The sequence below is a fragment of the Dreissena polymorpha genome, chromosome 5 (assembly GCF_020536995.1).
Source record: "Dreissena polymorpha isolate Duluth1 chromosome 5, UMN_Dpol_1.0, whole genome shotgun sequence".
NCBI classification, from domain to species: Eukaryota; Metazoa; Mollusca; class Bivalvia; order Myida; family Dreissenidae; genus Dreissena; species Dreissena polymorpha.
This window is the reverse complement of record NC_068359.1, coordinates 20,577,374-20,593,301: the sequence shown is the minus strand read 5'-3', so window position 1 is coordinate 20,593,301 and position 15,928 is coordinate 20,577,374. Positions and strand designations below refer to the sequence as shown.

The 15,928-nt window shown below is 37.2% G+C and overlaps 1 long non-coding RNA gene across 2 annotated transcripts in view; it reads right to left on the bottom strand.

Annotated features, from left to right (window-relative positions):
* Positions 1–1,246: 1,246 nt before the first annotated feature.
* Positions 1,247–15,928, bottom strand: part of LOC127831660 (uncharacterized) — a 128,746-nt gene continuing 114,064 nt past the window's right edge. The window contains exons 1-3 of one of the 2 annotated variants that reach the window (XR_008026433.1): positions 5,013–5,127; positions 2,042–2,184; positions 1,247–1,664 (exon numbers count right to left, since the gene is read on the bottom strand). This is a non-coding gene — a long non-coding RNA (uncharacterized LOC127831660). Of the gene's footprint in view, positions 1,665–2,041; positions 2,185–5,012; positions 5,128–15,928 lie in introns of those variants that run through there. The other variant, XR_008026432.1, reaches the window with a different exon arrangement.

Genomic DNA, 15,928 nt, shown 5'->3' with positions numbered 1-15,928 from the left:
CTTATATTTTGTACAAATTAATAACAGGTAAAACTGCATGTAATGCAGCGTTAAAAAAACACAGTTTATTTCCAAATTGATGTCTGATTCCAACTGCACATAACAGTGTGTTCCTAGAATAATGAAGTAATACTGGAATCTCAAATTGTGTCATATCATAGTTTCTAATCTCTTCATAAGCAGTAACCCTTCTCAAATCGAAATGTGTTAACAAAATGCACTTAAAAATAACATTTTATATGCACTTTTTTAAAAGAGTACACTTTATTGCATTAATTCTGCATTTTTAGAATCAGATGAATCTTTTTTATGTTCTTTTAAATTTGGGAGTGTATTTTGTTTTTTTTTATATAAATAATTCACTTTTACTTAGACAGTGGATTTTTAAGTGCATCTTTATAATTTAAATGTATTAAGTGTATCTTTTCTAGGTTAGGACATATTTTTACTTTAGAAAAAAAAACTAATTCATAAGAGTATTTTAGGTGTCTGCTAAAATTTAAATAAGTAATAAAAAAAGTATTTTTTTCCATTGGGGTCATATAATCAAAATGTTAACCACATTTCAAACACTGTAGCTAATGAATATAATTATCAATGAAATGCTGACAACTTCAAACATCATTCTTTTTAGGTAAGTGCTTCTTCTGTGTTCTCTGTATTGCAATCCACTTAAATCATTAAAAGTGTATTACATGTTGAGCAAAAAGATTGTTAAGTAACAAGCTGAAGTGACATTATTCAAGATGTTTCTTCTCTTAAAGATTCATTAACACAACATATAGTTAAAACAGTTTCAACAACTTTATTCGCAATACCAGTAAATATTTGTAGTGTTTACAACAATCACCCAAATAAATATTAATTATATAATTTTTTTAATAAAAATTCTGACTACATATGTAAAAAATTATTTCAATATCTGTGGAAAATATAGGGATATGGAGTAGCTGTACACACAATTTTAGTGGAACATTTTAAGTTCAACAACAGATGTGGTTGTCAGAAACACAATGCCCCCTAATGCGCCGCTTTGAAGCCATATGTACGACCTCTGACCTCGAAGAATGATCTTGACCTTTCACCACTCAAAATGTGCAGTTCAGTGAGATACACATGCATGTCACATATCAAGTTGCTAACTTCAATATTGCAAAAGATATGGCCAAGGTTAAAGTTTTGGGACACACACAATGACCGACTGACTGACAGACAGACAGACAGACAGACAGACCAAAAACAATATACTCCCGATCTTTCTATCCGGGGGCGTAAAAATGGGGCATTATTTAGCTAATGGCAGGTCAGAGATATAGACTTTGGTAATTGACCTAACATAATGACCCTGAATACATTAATAGTGCTTTTAATGAAAATCTGTAGTAGAAACAGTGATATAAGGATGTTGCATGTTTTCCTTAATTTCATAAACAGCTTATTATTCAAGGTATAGTTGAGCTCAAATTAAATATATTTTTTACATTTAAGCTCAAATAAAAAAATACACATTTTTTTCTTCAAGAGTTTCTGCTGCTGTGTTCAACTGCATGTGTGTCATATAACGTATTCAGTATTATGGGTATGAGAGTCCCATCCACTGCTCCCAGGACCTGTGGCAAAATCCATCCTTCATGCATATTTCTTGTTGTATATTGACTTGAAACCTATGGAATGTATTGTGTGTTTAAATTAACCCTACATGATAAAGCATTTATATACATTTGATTAACTGTGTTTGAATTTTCATTTATTTACTGTGCTAAAGTTTTAATCATCTATTGATTTTCATTTCACATATACATATAATATGTATCAAAGAAAAAAGAAAAAAACAACAACAAAAATGTGAATAAAAAAGATGCAGAGTAAATACATTATACTTGTACGATCCCTGTAAAATGAAAAGTAATTATAACTTTAATTATTTTACCCATTATCTATATAAGATTGTAAGACATGGTTCATTTAAATAAATAACATTTTGTCTACAACAGTTTAAAATCATGATTGAGTAATTGATTATAAAAATAAAGACATTTACCGATCATATGTTTGTTGATTGCACTCATGAAGGCATGTCAAATTACATAAGACGGATGATCTGCTGATTCCATGAATATATGCCAGCTTGACATTGATGTTTCGTTTGGCCAAGAATCTTTAACTGATGTTAGTGATGAGTACCTGTTGGTGTAGGACAATAAGAAAAAGTGAATAATACCGGTATTAAATATACATCTAATGTTATGAAAACACAAAATTACTATAATATGTTACGGTAGTGTATGTGTATTCAAAAACAAGATATTCGGATAAGGCTAGTATTCCATCTATCCGCATCCGTATCCGCATCCGCAAAATCATAAAACAGACGCTATATTCCATTTATCCGCATATGTCGAACATATCTTTCTTTATAATATATAAAATTATAATTTTTTAAATATATAAATTTATAATTTAGATAATTATTATGAAGGACAAACGTGAATTTAAGTATATATAAAGTACAAATCATCATTCTGTCTGTAAAAGAATGCAAATGGTATTACTTCTTCTAGTGCCTTGGCCATGTTTTTCCAAACATTTGTGGTGAAATCAGAGTCCCGATATGCAAAACTGCGTTGGTTGTTCACTGTGAATGAACAAAAACTGTCACGTGACCACAAAAGTCAACGTCAGTAGTCGTTTTATGACAACAAACAGCCGCGCAAGGTAGGTTTTTTTCCAATATCTTTGCTGATCATCCTCTGACTTTCATTCGACCTAGTGCGGGCAATATGGCATGCAAATAGTTTTTGATCGGTATATCACGCGTTTTGTGTGTTGCTCTGGTTTTCGAGAACACTTCGGCGCAAATTTTCATTTAAGAAGAAAACGTCAGTAGTAAAATTACAAAGAGTCAGTGTTCTCGAAAATTAACGATCACAGAACTGTCTATGCTTTACCGGACGAACATATATTACATATGTCTATGCATAAACAAACAAAAATATTTACCAGATATTAAATAAACGTTTAAAGAGTGAAAATATGGCAAACGTCAGTAGAACGTTTAGGAATGGCAAACGTCAGTAGCAAAAATATGCAAATGGCAGTAGCCGAATAAATGCAAGCGTTTAATTTAATGAAAAACATTTGAAACAATATAATTTATGCTAATTTAGATTCAAATTAGATATAACAAGTTAAGATTGATGTCATAAATTAATGCACGACATATATAAATTCTGCAACAACAAAAATGAAGTAATGTTTAAATTATATTTTGTGCATCTAACAGTCTATAGGTGTCTATCGCAACCGTTGTTTATTTTTGGTGTTTTCACTTCATGTACACGTATATTCGTTAATGCAGCATCAACATATTGAAAAAATATCCCGGAAAGAGAAATATAATTAAAAATATAATATTTATTCAATTCCCAATTCCAATGTCATGGGCTATCTTCCCAAAAAGTGGAAACAAAACCCTGCCCCCCATATGGGCTGTCAGTTGTAGTGGCAGCCATTGAGTGAATACGTTTTTTGGCACTGTGACCATGACCTTTGACCTATTGACCTGGCAAATCAATAGGGGTCCATCTGTGAGTCATGATTAATGAACCTATGAAGTTTCATGATCCTAGGCGTAAGCTTTCTTTAGTAATCATCCGGAAACCATTTTACTGTGTGAAGTCACCGTGACCTTGACCTTTGACCTAGTGACCTGAAAGTCAATAGGGGTCATCTGCGAGTCATGATAAATGTACCTATGAAGTTCCATGATCCTAGGCGTAAGCGTTCTTGAGTAATAATCCGGAAGCCATTTTTCTAATTTGAGTCAACGTGACCTTTGACCTAGTGACCTGAAAATCAAAAGGGGTAATCTGCGAGGCATGATCCATGTACCTATGAAGTTTCATGATCCTAGGAATAAGCGTTCTTGAGTTATCCAGAAAACACTTTTCTATTTTGGGTCACAGTGACCTTGACCTTTCACCTGAGAATCAATAGGGGTCATCTGCGAGTCATTATCAATGCAACTATGAAGTTTCATGATCCTAGTCATCAAACGTTCTTGAGTTATCATCCGAAAACCATTTTTTACTATTTCCGGTCACCGTGACCTTGACCTTTGACCTAGTGACCTGAAAATCAATAGGGGTCATCTGCGAGTCATGATCAATGTACCTATGAAGTTTCATGATCATAGGCATAAGCGTTCTTGAGTTCATCCGGAAAACATTTTCTATTTCGGGTCACTGTGACCTTGACCTTTGACCTAGTGACTTCAAAATCAGCAGGGGCCATCTGCGAGTCATGATCAATCAATCTTTGAAGTGTCATGATCCTAGGCCTAAGCGTTCTTGAGTTATAATCCAGAAACCATCTGGTGGACGGACATACGGATGACGGACAGGCCGACATGTGCAAAACAATAAATACCCTCTTCTTTGAAGAGGGGCATACATATAATTAACAACCCACACATCCCTTAGACCAACAGGCCTGAGAATATTATGATAATCTAAAGATTATTTCTTATATTTATAAACGATTTAATTAAGTAATACATATGACTTCTAAGATCAATTCATAACTTATATTAAGAAAATTATAAAATGATCAGAAATTTATATGGAGCGTTGAGCAATTGACAATCATATCTCCACAATTCATGAGCCACAATTCACAAATGGAACAATGGATCATTAGTTATTAAAAAGCAGCATATACGATAGTTAAGAACAATTCACTTTATTAATTCCAACACCTTCTCTTGGATACAAAGTTTGAGTTTACAATGCAGTATCATATATTGACTTTTATGGAAATAATTATGTTCATGGAAGTTGTGTTTTAAAATCAATAAGATATTATTAATCTGGTTTAAACACTACAAAAAAGACATTTAATAAACATGTCATCCGAATTTTTTTTATCCGGATATATGGTCACTTTCGACATATTTTAATAAATCCCGACTTTTTTCAGTTTATAAGAAAAACATTCAGAACACATGTTCTTACTTCAATTCTTTTGTAAGCAGTCACCATCTTATCTAAAATGGCACTAAATGACAGGGTTTTATCTCATGTTAACAAGATGTTGTTGTTGTTGTTGGTCACAGCCACACGGCCGCAGTAATCTCCCCTGGTAAACGTCATATGTTCAGTTTTGTGACCTCCCGGGACAGGGTCAAATTTGAGTCCTGGGGAATAATTTGAGCAAATTTGGTAGAGAACTATTAGACATCACAACATACCAAATTTAGTAGCCCTAGGCTCTATAATTAAGAACAAGAAGATTTTTTAAGTTTGCACAAAATAGGCCTTATTCAAGCATATGTTCATTTTTGTGACCCCTGGGGCAAAGTCAAATTTGTTCCCAGGGGCATAATGTGAACAAACTAAGTAGAGAACTATTAGATGTCACTACCTATCAATTTTGATAGAAATAGGCCCAATGGTTATGAACAAGAAGATTTTTATAGTTTGCACAAAATGGGCCCAATATAAGCATATGTTCAATTTTGTGACCCCTGGGGAAAGGTCAAATTTAATCCCAGGGGCTTAATTTGAACAAACTTGGTAGAGGACTATAAGATGTCATTACATACCAAATTTGGTAGCCCTATGCCATACGGTTATGGACTAGAGTTTTTAAAGTTTGCACAAAATAGGACTTATATAAGCAAAGTTTCGATTTTTTTACCCCCTAGGGCAGGGTCAAATTTGACCCCAGGGGCATAATTTGAACAGACTAGGTAGAGGACTATTAGATGTCACTACATACCAAATTTGGTAGCCCTAGGCCCAATAGTTATGGACAAGAAGATTTTTAAAGTTCTCACAAAATAGCCCTTATTTAAGCAAATTTTCAATTTTTTGACCCCCCGGGGTAGGATCAAATTTTATCCCAGGGGCTTTATTTGAACAAACTTGGTAGAGGACAATAAGATCTCACTACAAACCAAATTTGGTAGCCCTTGGCCCAATGGTTATGGACAAGAAGATTTTTAAAGTTTTCACAAAATAGGCCTTATATAAGAAATTGTTCAATTTTTTAACCCCCCGGGGCAGGGTCAAATGTGACCCCAGGGGCATAATTTGAACAAAGTTGGAAGAAGACTATAAGATGTCACTACATAGCAAATTTGGTAGCCCTAGGCCCAATGGTTATGGTTAAAAAGATGTTTAAAGTTTGCACAAAGTAGGCCTTATATAAGCAAATTTTCTATTTTTTACTCCCCCCCCCCGGGGCAGGGTCAAATTTGACTCAAGAGGCATCATTTGAACAAACTTGGTAGAGGACTATAATACATAGAAAATTTGGTAGCCCTAGGCCCAATGGTTATGGACAAAAAGATTGTTTAAGTTTGCACAAAATAGGACTTATATAAGCAAATTTTCGATTTTTTAACCCCCCGGGGCAGATTCAAATTTGACCCAAGGGGCATAGTTTGAACAAACTTGGTAGAAAACTATAAGATGTCACTACATAGCAAATTTGATAGCCCTAGGCCCAATGGTTATGGACAAGAATATTTTTAAAGTTTGCACAAAAAAGGCCTTATATAGTAAATTTTCAATTGTTGAACCCCCCGGGGCAGGGTCAAATTTGACCCCAGGGGCATAATTTGAACAAACTTGGGAAAGTACTATAAGATGTCACTACATACCAAATTTGGTAGCCCTACGCCAAACGGTTATGGACGATAAGATTTTTTAAGTTTGCACAAAATAGGCCTTATATATGCAAATTTTCAATTTTTTGACCCCCGGGGCAGGGTAGAATTTGACCCCAGGGGCATAATTTGAACAAACTTGGTAAAGGACTATAAGATGTCACTACATACCAAGTTTGGTAGCCCTAGGCTCAATAGTTTTTGACAAGACGATTTATAAAGTTTGCACAAAATAGGCCTTATATAAGCAAATTTTCAATTTTTTGACCCCCAGGGGCAAAATCAAATTTGAACCCAGGGGCATCATTTCAACAAATTTGAAAGTGGTTCACCACAGGAACATTCCTGAGAAATTTCATCAGAATTGGACTAGTAGTTTAGGAGAAGAAGATGTTTAAAGAAAAAGTTAACGCACGCACGCACCGACGCACGAACGCACGGACGCACGCACGCACACACGACGAACACATGACCATGACATAAGCCCCGCTGGTCTTTGGCCAGTGGAGCTAAAAATCATCCAACCAGCTTCCATAAAGTTACATTGAATTCCGGTCATTAGTTGCTGAGAAATATCCCAGACAAACTTGTGCACGAACGGACAGACAGACGCACACACGGACAGACGAAGCGGAGTCTATATGCTCCCCCCAATATAAATTTTGGGGGAGCATAAAAACAAGGCTCCATGGTGTATTTATCCGAACAAAAAAATCATCCGAAATCACATGCAGATAAAAAGCTTACAGCCAAATTAATCATTCATTGCACAAGTGGTAAGAGCGGGTGAAAGCGCATTCATCTGCTTTTAAACAATATAATTGAAACACACATACTTAACACATTGGGTTTTCACGTATATTGCAATTTATTTTCATTTATTTATCCTCATCGAAATATATTCAAAGGAGTGCGCATGCGCGAAGAACAAGTCGCGTGTTTTTTTTCGTAACAAAATAAAACATATTTTTAAGTGAATATAAGTCTTTAAAAGCACAATTCTGTCAATAAGTGCATTATAAAATAGTTTGTGTCAGGTAACTTAGCCCTATCCATGTGCCAATAGTGTCAATTTTGCCACGTACGTTGCCTGGAAGCTACCTTGTACACCGCCACTACCCCACCCACCCGGTAATCCATGCGGCCAACATACACGCTCGATTTCACCATGACCCTGGAACTGTTGATAGTCATACTACTAATAGTCAACATCACCAAGAGGAAAGATTCTCCATCGTATAAACACCATCCAACTTATCTATCAGGAGTCTCAATAAAATGTCTTAGACATAGATTTTGGAACTTCTGCGAACCAGCAAAACCAACGAAGAACTTATCATTGTTGACCTGCATCCCACTACTCTGCGGTGACATCGAGTCAAACCCAGGACCAGTAGCAAACACATAGGTTTATCCATGTGGTTTATGTGACCACCCAGTAACGTGGGAAACGTGCTGCGATGGCTGTGATATATGGAACCATCGCTCCTGTCTCGATCTATGCTCTGCTGATTACGACCTTCTAGCAAAACACTCGCATATACAATGGCTATGCTGCAAATGCGAAAGTGTTAATATTTCGAGCTTTGCATTTAGAAGTTTTGAATTTAGCTCAAATATTTATGAACATTTGTCAACCATTGATTCTACAATAGACTCTATCACATCGGACACCACATTCAGTCCTATGCATAACAGCAGCCCTACAGTTAGACCCTGCTTATCAAGACAACAACGCTCCTTTTCACCTACCCAATCAATAACCAACAGTTCATCCTTGTTCATTGTCTCACAGAAACGAAACCTTCGTATTATGAACATCAACTGTCGCAGTGTTTGCGGAAGCAAAAGCTCAGAACTTAAAGCAGCTCTCCACTACATCAAACCTGATATAGTCTGTGGCACAGAGTCTGGCTAAAAGGTTTCAAACCAGAGAACCAACTGCAACAGACGCTTTAAAATCCAGCGGGGTATTTCCTGCCCATTACAAGGCATACAGAAATGACAGAGGAACGCTTGGGGTGGAGTATTCGTTGTTGTCCATGAAGACCTTGTCACTGAAGAGAAAGCGGAATTAGTCACCAACTGTGAGATTGAATGGGTCCAAATCAACCTAAAAAACAATAAGAAACTACTAGTATCATCTTTCTACATGCCTCACAGAAACATGACAGATGTAAACGAACTACGGAAATCAATAGAGATGGCTATGAGGGACAAGGAACGGCTCACCATCATAGCTGGTGATTTCAATATCCCTGATATTGACTGGGGAAGTCTATCGGTACGTATGGAAGCCCAGGACACAGATGTACAGCAATCTCTACTCGACCTTTCAACCGACTACAACCTCACTCAAGTGCATGACAAGCCCACCAGAGAAAACAGCCTCCTTGATCTCATTTTCACCACCAACCCATCATTAATCAAGTCCACTGCCAACACCCCCGGGATATCTGATCACGATATTGTTGTAACTGATTCGGACACAAATTCCTATTATATTAAGCAAAAACCGAGACGATGCTTCACTTTTTCTAAGGCGAACTGGGACCAACTGAAGGCCGACATCACAGACATATCAAGACAAGTAGTACAGCTCTATAATAACAAAAACAACGTTCATCAACTCTGGAATACATTTAAATCCAAACTCTCATCAGCTTTCCATTCGTATATACCATCTAAAATGAGATCTTCAAATAATTCGGCTCTATGGATTTCCAGAAACATCAAACGTCAACTGAAACGCAAAGCCAGACTCTACAAAAAGACAAAGAAATCTAACAATTGGGCTAACTACAGAAAATGCCAAAAGGAAACAAAGAGAGCTATGCACAAAGCTGAATGGAATCACATTAACCAAGAATAGAAGAGGGCCTCCAAAACAATAACTTAAAACCCTTCTGGAATTACGTCAAGTCCAGGAAAGAGGATAACATTGGAACAGCTCCTCTACGTGAGCATGGACACCTTATCACAGACAGTAATGGCAAGGCAGAAATACTAGTAAATCAGTTCCAGTCTGTTTTCACCAAGGACGACACAAACCAGCCAACTCTGCAACTAACAAGCCGGGTAAACGACGACATCCCTCCACTACACATAAGTGAGGATGGTGTACTCAAGCTGCTGAAACACATCAATGTCCGGAAAGCAGCTGGTCCAGATGAACTTCCAAACAGTGTGCTACAAGCCTGTGCTATAGAGGCAACGCCAGCCATTGCTGCCATCTTTCAGAGGTCAGTAGACATAGGCGAACTTCCAAAGGATTGGCGAGACGCAAACATTACCCCAGTCTTTAAGAATGGAGATCGCCATTCGCCAGAGAACTACAGACCAGTATTACTCACCTGCGTGCTCTCCAAGCTATTGGAGCATATCATCTGTCGTCACATATTAAACCACTTGGACAAACACAAAGTATTTACAAACCTAAATCATGGCTTCCGCTCAGGATACTCTTGTGAAACCCAACTTGTTGTCACAGCCCATTACCTACTCGGATACCATGACCAGAACAAACAGGTTGACACCATCATCCTAGATTTCAGTAAGGCCTTTGGCACCGTGCCCCACCAACGCCTTCTGCTGAAGCTTGAACACTACGGCAACCGCGGTCCAATACACAACTGGATATACCACTTCCTCACACAACGGGAAATGTGCGTCGTGATTGAAGGAGAGAAATCCCGTAATGTTGCTGTAGGATCTGGCGTACCTCAAGGCACAGTGTTAGGGCCCCTGCTGTTTCTTTGCCATATTAACGACCTACCAGAAAGTGTGAAATCCCACATCCGGCTGTTCGCAGACGACTGCCTACTGTATAGAGCCATCAATTCAATCAAAGACCACCGAATCCTACAAGAAGACCTTGAGAATTTATAAAAATGGGCCCAGGACTGGGGAATGCGGTTCAACTCTAAGAAATGTTATCTCCTCAGCTCAAAAACGAAATCTTCTTTTTTCTACACCATTGGCAACACAATTCTCAAAAAATGTAAAAGAAAACCAAACTTAGGAATAACTTTCTCCAACGACATGAAATGGAAAACCCACATCTCAAACATTACTAAACGGGCCAACTCTACACTAAGCTTCCTGAGACGCAACCTCAGATACTGACCCCAAAACTGCCGGAAGAACGCGTACCAAGCGCTCATTCGCTCTAAACTGGAGTATGGGAGTGTAGTGTGGGACCCATACCAGCAAGGTGACATAGACAAGCTAGAGCGAGTCCAACGATCTGCGGCTCGCTTTATCACCAGAGATTACAAATCCAGACAAGAAGGATGTGTAACAGCCATGCTTGACGATCTAAACTTCCCCACAATACAAAGAGAGGCGACGCCACGAAAGATTGACGTTCTTGTACAAGGTAGTGGAAGGGCACGTACCGGCTATAAACATTGATCACTATTTTCATCGACTTAGACCGAAACGCACTATTAGGGCTAAGAAGTTTGAAGATTACGTCCACGACAATATAGTGTTAAAATCGGTGAACAATAACTCTAAGTGCTACCAGACATTACACACAAACCGTGATAAATTTAAATACTCTTTCTTCCCGCGAACTATCCTTGACTGGAACTTACTCAGTGAAAGCACAGTGAACTCAACATCTATTGAGTGCTTTAAGGCCGCAATATCGGCAAAAGTGGGACATTTGCCAAGCTCATATTAATTTCATGCGCACTCCCCGTTGAATAAAAGCCAAACATGGTCACTTAAACGTATTCATTCAGATTCAGATTCAAAGAGCAGTAACTGGCCTGTTGATCCCAACGTAAAATATGTTTCAGAAAGTAATCAGGGTATAAAAACAACAACATGTTTACTTCCTCTGTAAGGCCTATGTCGCCGATAAAAAAGACGGAGCCAAAAGCTTCCTACTCGGCGTCTATATGCACAACATACGCGGCGTCCATTTTGGTTTCGACGTCACTACGACTGCTACTGACGTCTCGTAGACCACGGATTCTAGATTACACGGATAAGAAACGGGACCGTTACGCCAAATATCTTGTCGTGTCTAAGTCACGTGACCGTGTCGTAACTATCGATCTTTTATCGAAGCGCCGAGGTTATAAATTTGATGTACTCACTCACGTATTTTGTTAAATTATAGTTTCATTTCTAGGCCGATTTTGACAAATTATATATCATTAGAAAGCTAACGTAACGTAGTTTTCAGATATATCATTATATATTGAGTTTTTCTTCTGATTTCGGCAGCCCGGCGAGTTATAACTTTAACTTTTGCAAATAACATACCGTTTTGGAGTTTTAGAATCTAGATTTACGGTTGACATGTTCGTACTTTATACCGATTTGTAGCGTTTATATTTGGAGTTCAGTTTTAAAAATAACATCTTGCTTAGGAGAATAGAATTCTGTATACGATAGAAAAAAAAATTGTTTAAAAACTAAAGTAATTAAGGAATGAAGGCGGGAAAATGTAGCGCGCGTTCCTAACGCTCTGAACTGATGCTACGGTCTTGGCGATTATGCTTTTGTTTAGATACCGGCCATTGAATTTCCTATGCCATGATTATTATATTTTTTATGAAATATATTGAAATATTTTGTTCTAGAGACATATCCATAAAGCTAAGTATTAATGAAGCTTAATAAATTTACGATTTCAGCTCTTGATTATAACACAGAAAGGGTGTTAATTTTATGATGAAACAGCGTATACAAATGTATAGCGGACCCTCTTGATATTTTTCTGCTTTGCATACTTCAAATATAATGGGTGTCAAAACATTCATCGTTTGTTGTTTATTATCAAAAAGGTAATTATGTAAAATTATATGAAAGGTTATTAACCATAAATTATAAATTAATTAAAATTATTTAAAGATTCTTGAAAATCACGGTCAACTGTCTATGCATGTATATTGAAATATCTTTATAAGTTAACAGAGTTATAAATATATAGAATTCTAAATTAAAACACTGTATTATTTGTATTTTTCGGAAAGATTATTCATACACTCTTTATAGGACTACGAAATGACGGAGTTTTTTTACCGGTATCCGCTAAATACGTTAAATGTTAAGTATTAGATTTTTTAAATGTTTAAAATGTACATGTATAGGTATTAAGCACTTATAATTATTGTGATTTAGCTGGCTGACATCTATACAGTATTTAGTTTATGGCAATCTGTATGGGCAGATGACTATAAATGTTTTCAATACGCTACATATCTCATAAACGCAAAATTGAGTATTGGGCGTTACATTACTCCAAGAAATGACCACTAATACCACGAGAAGACATGGAGGTATCATAAAAAGTGTAATCTGACCAGACATTGCCACCTGTGGTTAGGGACCAATATACAAGTATAGGTCCCTGCTGTGGCGTATGACACCATAGTGTTATTTAGTATTGGTCGGCACAGTATCTGATCATAACGAGATAATTGGTTTGTGCTGAACACATGGGCAATAAAACCACAGATCTATCAATAAACAAGATTATTGAGATATCTTTTTTTGAACACCGCGATAAAAATGCTCAAACCATGGACTCTAGAATACACGGATAAGAAACATGGCAACATTCTCAGAATCATCACTGCTATATGTGTAATCACCTAACAATTCGTCTAAAAATAATTTATATATTTGAGTTGAAGACGATGTACTGTTGTTTAAGTCTGAATAAACTATCTGTCTGCCTGTCTAAATCCAAGCCGTCATCGTCCCGGTGAAAAAATCTGATTTTCAATAGTTGGACATGATGCCCTGATGTCAAAAAACGAAATGACCCGCGTAACACGGACCGTGATTTTCAAGAATCTTTAATAAATTGATAATTTAAGGTAAATAACATTTCAAATAATTATACATAATTACCTTGTTGATAATAAACAGCAAACGATGAATGTTTTTGACACCCATTTTATTTCAAGTATGCATGCAAAGCCGAATAATATCGAGAGGGTCCGCTATATACGCTGTTTCATCATAAATTTTACAACCTTTCTGTGTTATAAACAAGAGCTGAAATCGTTAATTTATTAAGATTCATTTATAATAAGCTTTATTGATATGTTTCGTGAACAAAATACTACAATATATTCCATAAAAAATATAATAAGATGGCAAAAGAAATTCAATGGCCGATTTCTAAACAAAAGCATAATCGCCAAGACCGTAGCATCAGTTCAGTGCGTTAGGAACGCGCGCTACATTTTCCCGCCTTCATTCCTTAATTACTTTGGTTTTTAAACAAATTTTTTTTCTATCGTATACAGAATTCTTTTCTCCTAAGCAAGATGTAATTTTTAAAACTGAACTCCAAATATAAACGCTACAAATTGGTATTAAGTACGAACGTGTCAACCGTAAATCTAGATTCTAAAACTCCAAAACGGTATGATATTTGCAAAAGTTAAAGTTATAACTCGCCGGGCTGTCGAAATCAGAAGAAAAACTTAATATATATTGATATATCTGTTTACTGCGTAACGTAAGCTTTCTAATGATATATAATTTGTCAAAATCGGCCGAGAAATGAAACTATAATTTAACTAGAAATGGCGCGGCAGAGGCCGACGCGTATCCCCACGCCGAATGTTTGACCTAGGTGTGCCCCAGGGTTGGTAATGGGGCCATGCATAGCTGAGATTGACCGTATTGTCATAAGAGAAGTTCATCATCAATTAGAAGTGAATTGGTGTAGAAATGAAGAAGTTATAGTAAAAGGCAATTTTGGGTGGGTGTGACATATGTGGGCAGGGCGCCCCAGGGTTGGTAATGGGGCCATGCATAGTTGAGATTGACCGTATTGTCATAAGAGAGGTTCAGTATCAATTTGAAGTGAATCGGTGTAGAAATGAAGAAATTATAGTAAAAGGCAATTTTGGGTGGGTGTGGTCTATGTGGGCGGGGCGCCCCAGGGTTGGTAATGGGGCCATGCATAGTTGAGATTGACTGTATTGTCATAAGAGAAGTTCAATATCAATTTGAAGTGAATCGGTGTAGAAATGAAGAAATTATAATAAAGGCAATTTTGGGTGGGTGTGGTCTATGTGGGCGGGGCCCCAGGGTTGGTTATGGGAACATGCATAGTTGAGATTGACCCTAATGTCATAAGAGAAGTTCAGTATCAATTTGAAGTGAATCCGTGTAGAAATGAAAAAATTATAGTAAATGGAATTTTTTGGTGGGTGTGGCCTATGTGGGCGGGCGCCCCAGGGTTGGGATTGGGGCCATGCATAGTTGAGATTGACCCTAATGTCATAACAAAAGTTCAGTATCAATTTGAAGTGAATCCGTGTAGAAATGAAAAAATTATAGTAAATGGAAATTTTTGGTGGGTGTGGCCTATGTGGGCGGGGCGCCCCAGGGTTGGGAATGGGGCCATGCATGGTTGAGATTGACCGTATTGTCATAGGTGAGGTCCAGTATCAATTTGAAGTGAATCGGTGTAGAAATAAAGAAGTAAATGTAAAATAACCTAAAAAAATGAGTGATAATTTCTGACGCGGCCCCACCCCAACCCCTATAACTTTTGACCCAGGGGTCAGATCAAAATTCCAAATAGTGCAGGGTCGCACATATGCTCATAGCTACCATGTGTGTAAATTTCAAGGTTCTAGTGCTTTTAGTGTAGGAGGAGATAGTGGCCAGGACGGACGGACAGACGGACGGACAGACGGACGGACGGACGGCGGAGATCACCACAATATCCCCACCTTTTTTTCAAAAAGCGTGGGGATAACAAAAGACGTGAGTGGGTACATCAAAATGTATAACCTCGGCGCTTCGCTGTACGCTAATCGTAAAAGATCGATAGCCACGACACGTTAAAACGCGCGGTGGTAAAACATAAAATTTGTATTTCTTGTGTTTAACTCGCTATAAATCCATTAATAACAACAGGAATATACTAAAAGTTATATTTTTTTGAAAGAGGAATTAATAAGCATCAAGATAACGTATAAACCAATAAAATCGGATGAATAGTTTTTGCATAAGATTGAATTTACTAAAGTAAGGGTCAAATACTCGATTCATCTCCTGTCAATATACACTCCGTGCGTAGACTTACGAGAGAATTCTACGATATCGTAAGTTGCGAAAGTTTATTGAAACGCAAAATGGCAAGTTGCTATAATCGCAACTGGTTAACGAGTCGTAACATATTTACGAGAGCTTATTGAAACGGTACCCTGGTATGTGGTACATAAAAGGATTGGTACATTGGGTGCCACATCGAATTTTAAGTACGGTATT